We start from the raw sequence: 9,384 nt of genomic DNA on the forward strand, positions 1-9,384 counted from the left end.
AGTGAGGTTTGTGTCAGTTTGTTAACACAAGTGAGTAGAGAAATAATATTTGCAATTGTGAGTGTGTAAGTATCGTTCAATTTCTTTCAAAAAAGTAAGTAAATTTGGGATCCATATGAAAAAATAATAATTTTTTAATAGTAGATCTCACTCTTTTTCAAAACGATTACGTGGCATTTACGTACTCCACGATTATATATAACATTACTCTTTCAAGTATTTTCATATATTTTTAGATATTTACTTATCAAATATCACTCAAATATAAACATTTTCAATTTCAAATATTCAACTCTTTGTCTCATTTCCAAAAATGTAATAAAATATCTTAATTCAAATAATGTTACTATTATTCACAGATATACAGAGATATTTTAAGTATCCAAGCGGGTCCACATTATTAAAAAAATACTTTTTATATGAATTTTAGATTTATCAATTTTTTACAAATTAAATGCGCAAAACTTAGAGTTGATTTGGATAGTGAGATAAGATGAGATGATTTAGATGAAAGTTGAATAAAATATTATTATGATATTATTTTTTAATATTATTATTATTTTAGAATTTGAAAAAATTAAATTATTTATTATATTTTGTGTGAGAATTTAAAAAAATTATAATGATAAAATGAGATGAAATGAAATACTCTCTAAATCCAAACCAGCCTTTAGACACTCTAAAATTGATTTCTCATGTTTCACACATGCCATATTTACATTGAGAATTGTGGATTTTAAAGTGTTCAAACTTGGTCTAACGTTTTGTTTGAATGAATGAATTGGAGCAAAGATTTTAGTACTTTTTCATGATCGACTTGATTGGCTATAGTGGATATTCAAACTCAATTAGTTACTCGAATTTTTAATCGAGCACTCAGCTCGATTTTGCGTGATGTTACTAGAAAATAATTAGGAGTTGCAATATATGATACGACCCGTTAATCCAACACCAACACGATACGATAAAAGCGGGTTAGGATTTAGTCTTAATAGATTCGAGTCAAAACGGGTTAACCCGTTAAGATACGATTACTTAACGGGTTGATAATGGGTCAATCCGTTTTGACTTGTTATAACCTTTTATGACCCGTTAAGAAAGTTAAAGTTACAATTATACCCTTATATCTAAAAATAATATCGTTGAGATTTTAATTTCGATATTTTTATTGTTTGAATTGTAATTTTAGACTTGTAGTTAGTTTTATATTTTTTTTATAGATATTGTACTTTTAACATTTATATAAAATTATGTTAAAATTAATTAGGTCAAATAGATTAATTTCGAGTTTGTTTAACCCATTTACATAAACGAGTCAAAACGGGTTGATACTACATGACCTGTTATGTTAATGAGTCGTGTTAGGGTTTGAGATTTTGACACGATAAGCTTAACGGGTCAGGTTAGGGTTGACCTATATAGTATAATATATATGTTTTGACACGACCCGTTAACACGATTTGACACCCCTAAAAATAATAAGTATTCCATGTTATTAATTATCAATACAACAACAGTTATATATCAACAACAGTCACATTAATTAACATTAATAATTAGTAGTAATTAATACTGGAAGGACTTTAATACTCATAGAGGCCTGCGGGGTGTTTCCCTGGGCTTGGACCTCCATGGCCCAACAAGACATTTGAGGCCCAAACATTCCCCCTGACCCAACAGGATTAGGTTGAATCAGTAAAGAGAATATCCAACAATTATCCAAGCATTGTTAAGATGTTTATCCATTCAAAACAGATAGATAACTCTACTGAGTTTGGATGTTGAACTGAGTTAAGTTGAGATGATAAAATAATGTTAGAATATTATTTTTTAATATTATTATTATTTTAGGATTTAAAAAAGTTGAATTGTTTATTATATTTTGTATTAGAATTTGAAAAAGTTGTAATGATGAGTTAAGATGAGTTGAGATGGATTGAGTAACCAAACGAAAGAACGAAAATTCAAGTTTCAAATAATAGAGGATACAATTAATCTGAAGAAGGCAAAATCTCTATTTAAAAATGTCATGTACGCTAATGAAGTCTGGAATATCTTTAGATTTGAGATTACTCGTATCGTCACTAACTTAGACATCGGAGGATCCCCTTTACCTCCCAAAGTCCTCTTACTATTTGGTTGCAGGAGATCAAGAGTGAGCGTCGGTGAAACACGTTCTCAACAGTTGGCATCGAATTATTTTTAACATGTTAACTCAGTAACATGCTAAATTACTAACGTATTTTAGTAATTAGTAACATTAAAAAAAAAAAAGTAATTAGTAACGTGAAGCATATGAAATACATCATTAATATATGAATATAAGTGTATTAATTTTATATAACGTATTTTTATCAATATCAATATCATTATCTATTATAAGCACGGTTGGTGCCGGGTTCTCTTACAACAAACCATCTATTGAGGGTCGTAGGCAAAGTAAGGGAGAAACCACTATCGGGAGCCACTAAGACTCTTTATCTCTCAACAGTGTGGGTGGCGTGAGGTCTAGGCGGCTGGTGGTGGTGAGAGTGGAGGGTCAAAGTATTAATCCGAAGATAAAGAAGAACGAAGAGAAAGTGGTGGATTCTGTTGTGGTTACAGAGCTCTCTAATTAGGGGAGCTTCTCGAGAACCTATTAGGGGAGAGCTATGGTTGGGCATATTCAGAGCATAATCAACTGATACAGTGTCTAGAACTGTTAGGGGAGCTTCTCGAAAACCTCTAGGAATCCAAAAATCTATTATATATAATTATTTGTTAAAATTTGGAATGTACATTTAATAAACAGTTCCGCTGCTAAGCGGTTGGTCCGATAATAGATGAATAACAACCCTTCAGTTATGTCTTGACACCTCAACAAATATAGAAAAGTAACGGTAGACTCGTGCTCATGGGATAGGTTGTGCTTCTTCAGCTTAGCGTTTATGCTTCCAGTCAATGCACTTCTGGTCCGTCTGCTTCCAGAACGCGAACTCGCCTCCACGTCCAGAGGCAACTGCCTGGTGTCCACCACGTCCACGAGTTCTCCGTCGGCCTGACCGGTCGGCAGGTTAACTCTTCTTTCAAAGCGTAGGGCTATTTGTGGAGATACGTTCTCTCTCTAAATCTCATAGTCTCTCATGGCGACCTGCTTCGTTCTTGTGTCTATCTCAGGTAAATTTTTCAGGGTTTCATTATCCATTTAACAAATAACTGTCGGAGAAAAACAAGGAAAAGAGGAGGAGGTTCAGGAAAATAAAAATAAAAGAACACCGAGTACACTTCTGCATGACTTTACAGTATTGTTTTCAATTGTGGGTTAAATTCATTATGTTTTGAATTCTTTTGATTCCAAAATTGTTGTTCCTCTGCGATGTATTATTATTTTCCAAAAAAGAATATTGGGTTCTATGCATAGAACCTGCATGATATTGGGTTTCTGTCTTGTTTCTCCCTTTTGAATGATCAATAACGTGTTACTGTCAAAGATGCCAAATGATTGTTGGTTTTATGCTGTTTTGGTAAGAGCTTTGAGATTGTTTCGTTGTAGGTTTTCTCTACATAAGTCTTTTGCAACTTATTGCTTTTATTTCTTATAGGTGGATCGCAACTTCATGCGCGTGAGCTTTGGTCAACAAAACCAAATTCATTTGGAAAAACTCCAAAACTGATAATACAGAAGAAATCAAACCGGGCAGAAATTTCTCGCAGGCTATATGTTCGTGCCAAGTACAACTGGAAGGAGGAAAAATAGAGAGGAGGTGAAGGTTTGGTCTGCGAAAGGTTGTGCGAAATGGTTAGGGTTTGCGAAATGGGAAATTAGGGGGATTGGGAAATAGGAAACTGGGGGAGGAAAAACAAAGAGAGGAGGTCTTACGAAATGGGAAGGAATTCGGGAAAGTTGAGGAAAAACAAATGAGAAAAAAACAATCTGATGCGGGGCTTCCATACAAAACTTTCAGTAGAACTCTATGTGTCACAATTTTATTCGTGGGCTGTTATTTGCTTAAAACAGCCCGACCGGTCTACATGTTAACTCTTTAATAAAATAGGAATATTATGTATTGACCATTATTTATTCTCACATCTCACACTTCAATTTTTTTCTATAGAATGTAGAGTGATTTTTATAAAATATGAAATGTAAGATAGTGAATAATAACTTATAAGAGAATTTTTTCTCATAAAAAATCTAAGAAGCTTTGAACTATTAAAGCAATATAGAACTCGAAATCCAACCACTTCTAATAGTCTTCTATGCCGATCAAACCACATATTACAGCACTCCAATAACTCAGCCGCAATCTAAGAAGTCACCCATTCAAACCCAAATATGGGAAAAGAACACTAAGTCTTGTTTGAATACAGAAACGATTTCATCTCATCTCATCATTATAAATTTTCTATTTCCACACAAAATATAATAAACAATTCAACTTTATCAAATACCAAAATAATAATAATATTAAAAAATAATATTTTAATAATATTTATTTAACTTTTATCTAAAATCATCTCATCTCATCTTATTATCCAAAAGGGCCTAAAGGATCAACATGGCTTCCATCACACAAAGAAAAAGTTCTAGACCTCCAACATCTGCAAAGCTATTGGGGACATTGTTGGACCAGCTCTTGAAGGAACACTAACAGGAATTATAATGCTGTCTTAGTACTTTATCTTCCATGTTGCTCTAGAATGTTGAAAATTCTACTCGTTCATTCAATGGTTTCACAGAGTTCTTACTTATCAAAACAATGATTTGATTTTCCTTCTTCCTATTGCCTATCGAATGCCGAAAATTCTATATGTTCATCCGATGGTTTGGTTGAGTTCTTACTTTTAGAAAAAATTATTTGATTCTCCTCATTTGCCTATTGCCAGAATGTGTTTTGCAATAGCCATTTGTGGGGTCTCCATTTGGTGGTGACAACGACAAGATCTCGGTGGAGGCCGTGACAAGAAAATAAGAGGGGATTTTCCTAATGATTCATGCCCTATATTTCTTTCACTTTAATATAGCAAATAGTGACTCAATATCAAAGGAATCTTCTCCAACAAATTCTCAACAAACTTGTACAAAGGACATGCTTGAATAAGTCTGAAAATTCCCATTGCTCAACACACCCGTACAAAGGACGTGAGGAATAAATCTAGAAATTGCTATTGTACATTTTTCATTTTCTATTTTTATTTCATTCTGGAATATAGACTAAATGAAGTCTATAAATACAGCATTGTGTTGGTTATATTGTAAGAAGGAAAACTCAAGTTATGAAATGAACTCTTTTAGTTCAAATTCCTCTCTGTGGCATTTTATCAAATAGATACAATGCAACTCTGTGTTTATATTTTCAACATGGTATCAGTCAGCCATTAGGACCCCCGTCCGTCTCTATCTCGTTTCCTCATGGCTCTTCAAGCTCTTCCAAAACCTAATCCCAATATCACCTCTTCCGCCGCTCATACCATCACAGGCAAACTTACCTCTACCAACTATCTTCTCTGGCAAGCCCAGGTCATTCCATTTCTCAAAGGCAATCAACTCTATGCCTTTGTGGATGGATCGCACCCCAAACCTCCTCCCACTATTGATGATGCTCCTAACCCCAACTATGAAAAATGGGTTCTTCAGGATCAATTATTAATATATGCTCTTACTGCAACTCTCACTGATAGTGTTCAAGCACAGGTCTTGGGTCGATCCACCTCTCATGAGGTATGGACGACTCTCCATGGCCTCTTCTCTGCTCAAACTCATGCAAACACATCTCCAGTTGGCCACTCTAAAAAAGGGAAATGAGTCTATTACCGAGTACTTCAATAAAGCTATGACACTCTCTTCTTCCCTCACTACCGCTGGTTTTCCTATCTCTTCTACTGAATTTAATGTCTATCTTCTAGCGAGTCTTGGATCTAACTATGAATCGTTTGTCACGTCTATCGCCACCAGACCCGACCCACTCACCTCTTCTCAAATCTTCAGCTACCTTCTCAATCATGAATCGCGCCTTACTCATCAAACAAACTCTCTTTTCACTGGCAGTCCACTAGCTGAGCACTCCACATCTATTCGGCCTCCCTCTTCTCCATTTTCATCAAACCGAAGCTGTGGTCGTGGCTTTCGTCGTGGACGGGGTGGGGTTCGTGCACCTTCCTCTCCTAATTTCTTCCATTCATCATCTTCAAATCGCCCTATGTGTCAGGTTTGCCATAAGATGGGTCACACGGCCTTAGACTGTCACCATCGGTTTAATCATTCCTACAAATCTTCGCCCCCACAGTCCCTCTCGGCAAACAACACCACTTATTCTCCTTCGCCCAGTAACCCGAACAGTTGGTTCCCTGATACTGCAGCTACCAATCATTTTATAGCTGATTTTTCTAACCTAAGTTTGGGTTCTTCTCCATATCAAGGCACTGACCAAGTATGCATCGGAGATGGCTCTTCACTTCCCATCCAGCACTCTGGCAATGGCATCCTCCCCACCCCACATGGCAACTTTCTTCTTCGTCATTTACTTCACGTTCCTTCCATTTCTCGCAATTTATTATCAGTTCGTCAGTTTTGTTTAGATAACAATGTATTCTTTGAATTTAACTCTTCTGGTTTTCTTGTGAAGGATTTGTGCACTCAGGCGGTCCTCCTTCGTGGTCCCATTAAAGAAGGCTTGTATGTGCTTCCCGATGATGCTTAGGCTGTGTCTAACCCATCCAAACAAGCCCTCATTGGTGAACGCACTTCCTCTCAAATTTGGCATTTCCGGCTTGGCCATCCTTCCCCACGTATTACAGCTTTTACTATTCGGCAATTCAAACTTCCAGTTACTACTAAAGATACTGTCTCACCGTGCTCTACATGTCTCTAAGCCAAATCTCATGCTCTCCCACATCCATCATCATCAACTCGTTCTACTCAACCTTTTCAACTTTTATTTTTAGATGTTTGGGGACCAGCGTCTGTGCTCTCCTCTAGTGGTTTTCGCTTTACCTGTCTATTGTTGATGATTTTAGTAAACACATTTGGCTTTTTTCTCTACGTCTCAAATCTGGTGTTGTCCTCATATTTCTAACTTTTATTAAATATGTCTTGAACACCTTTTCATCCAAAATTATTGAAATACAAACTGATTGGGGAGGTGAATTTTGCCCCCTTCCAAAAATACTTCAAAATTTTGGAATCTCTCATCGCATCACATGTCCATATTCTCATTCTCAAAATGGTAGTATTGAACGTCGTCATCGTCATAGTAGAAACCGGATTGTCTTTATTATCTCAGTCTTCGGCTCGTATCAAATATTGGGTTGATACTTTTCTAACTGCTGTGTTTCTTATCAATTGCATGCCAACTCCCATTTTACAACATCACTCTCCTTTTCAAACCCTTTTTCATAAAGTTCCTAATTATTCCTTTTTATGTATTTTTGGCTCTGCTTGCTGGCCTAATTTACGTCCTTTTAATCATCATAAAATGGACATGCACTCTAAACTGTGTGTTTTTCTTCGCTACACAGCTGATCACAAAGGGTATAACTGTCTTCATCTACCCACTGGACACATTTATATTTCTAGGGATGTCTACTTTGATGAAAATATGTTTCCCTTTGCTACTAGCGGAGGTCTCCCTTCATCTACTTCCTCTACTTCAACGCTGCCTAACTATGGTCTTCTTCATAATTCTGAGCCTTTCTCAAACTTACGGCCCATGGGCCCAACTGCTGTTCCTCACTTAAACACTTCATATTCTCATATCTCTCCAGACCCAACGTCTTCTCTTGGTCCAATATCCCTTCTCTAACAAAACTCTTCAGCTTGGCTCGATAGTCCTCACTATGCTCCCGAAACTTCTTCTCTACATCCTGAGTCAGCATCTCCTTCCTCAAACCCTAATGTTTCTCCTCTGCTACTAGTGCCGCCGCTGTCATCCACTCACCCCTGCCCAAACCCGAGTCACATAAACCACATATCTCAATCTAACTCTTCTTCTCACAGCACGAGCTCCCTCTGCATCGTCGACTAGCAATACCCATCCCATGATTACTCGAGCCAAAACAAACACTCATTGCCCTTTATTACGCTCCGACGGTACTATACCGTGGCCCTCTCCAAAACCCTCCTCTCACCTTACGGAATCAACAACAATTCCTGAAGAACCCCACACTTACACCGAAGCCTCCAAATTTGCTGACTGGTGTGCTGCCATGGCCAGTGAATTTGAGGCCCTTCTACACAACCACACATGGACTCTTGTTCCATCTCACCCCACTCAGAATATCCTTGGTTCGAAATGAGTTCTCAAGATTAAGCGACATGCTGATGGCACCCTAGAGCGACGTAAAGCTCGTTTGGTTGCTAAAGGGTTTCATCAGCAGGCTGGTCTTGATTACTCTGAAACCTTTAGCCTTGTTGTCAAACCCGTCACGATTCGGTTGCTGCTCTCCATTGCTGTTTCACGTCACTGGCCTTTGCATCAACTGGATGTTCAGAACGCTTCCCTTCATGGTGATCTAGAGGAGGACGTCTTTATGCAGCAACCAGTAGGGTTTGTAAATCCTGACTTTCCTCATCATGTTTGTAAACTCAAAAAATCTATTTATGGGCTTAAACAGGCTCCAAGAGCTTGGTTTTCTAAGCTTAGTTCGAAATTAATTGGTATGGGTTTTCATGCATCTGTTTCTGATTCATCATTGTTCATATACGCTTTAGATTCTGTTTCTATCTATGTGCTTGTTTACATAGATGATATCATAGTTACTGCTTCTAAGTTATCTCTCATTTCTGATTTCATCACTACCTTACGTTCTACCTTTCCTGTAAAAGACCTTCGAATGTTACATTACTTCTTAGGAATCCAAGTGTCGAGAACCTCTGCTGGTTTGTTTTTGTCACAGTCCCGTTATATTTTTGATCTTCTCTCACGGACTAATATGCAAAATTCCAAACCTGTATCAACGCCCATGTCAACCTCCACTAAACTTAGTGCTCTTGATGGGTCTACATTTGAGGACCCACAACTCTATCGTAGTGTTGTAGGGAGTCTACAGTATCTTTTTTTTACAAGGCCTGATATCTCCTATATTGTGAACAAGGTTTGCCAATTTATGCATTGTCCTCGTCTCTCTCATTGGCAAGCTGTTAAACGGATACTTAGGTATCTTCGTCTAACAACTTCCTTTGCCTTACATTTCTCTATCAATTCATTGCCAAAACTTCATGCCTTCTCTTATGCTGATTAGGCTGGCTGCCCTGATGATCGAAAATCTACTGGTGGTTTTTGTATCTTTTTTGCTTCACACTTAATATCATTGGGCTCTAAGAAGCAACCAACAATTGCTCGCTCTTCAATAGAAGCTGAATACAAGTCAGTAGAAAAATACTGCATGTAAACTATTATGGTTACA

The 9,384-nt window shown here is 37.2% G+C and overlaps 1 long non-coding RNA gene across 1 annotated transcript; it reads left to right on the forward strand.

Annotated features, from left to right (window-relative positions):
* The first annotated feature begins 3,072 nt into the window (after positions 1-3,072).
* LOC121253133 lies at positions 3,073-3,663 on the forward strand. The gene is made up of 2 exons (XR_005938360.1): positions 3,073-3,156; positions 3,582-3,663. It is a non-coding gene; the product is annotated as an uncharacterized LOC121253133 (long non-coding RNA).
* Positions 3,664-9,384: the final 5,721 nt, after the last annotated feature.

This window comes from Juglans microcarpa x Juglans regia, chromosome 2S (genome assembly GCF_004785595.1).
Source record: "Juglans microcarpa x Juglans regia isolate MS1-56 chromosome 2S, Jm3101_v1.0, whole genome shotgun sequence".
Classification (NCBI taxonomy): Eukaryota; Viridiplantae; Streptophyta; class Magnoliopsida; order Fagales; family Juglandaceae; genus Juglans; species Juglans microcarpa x Juglans regia.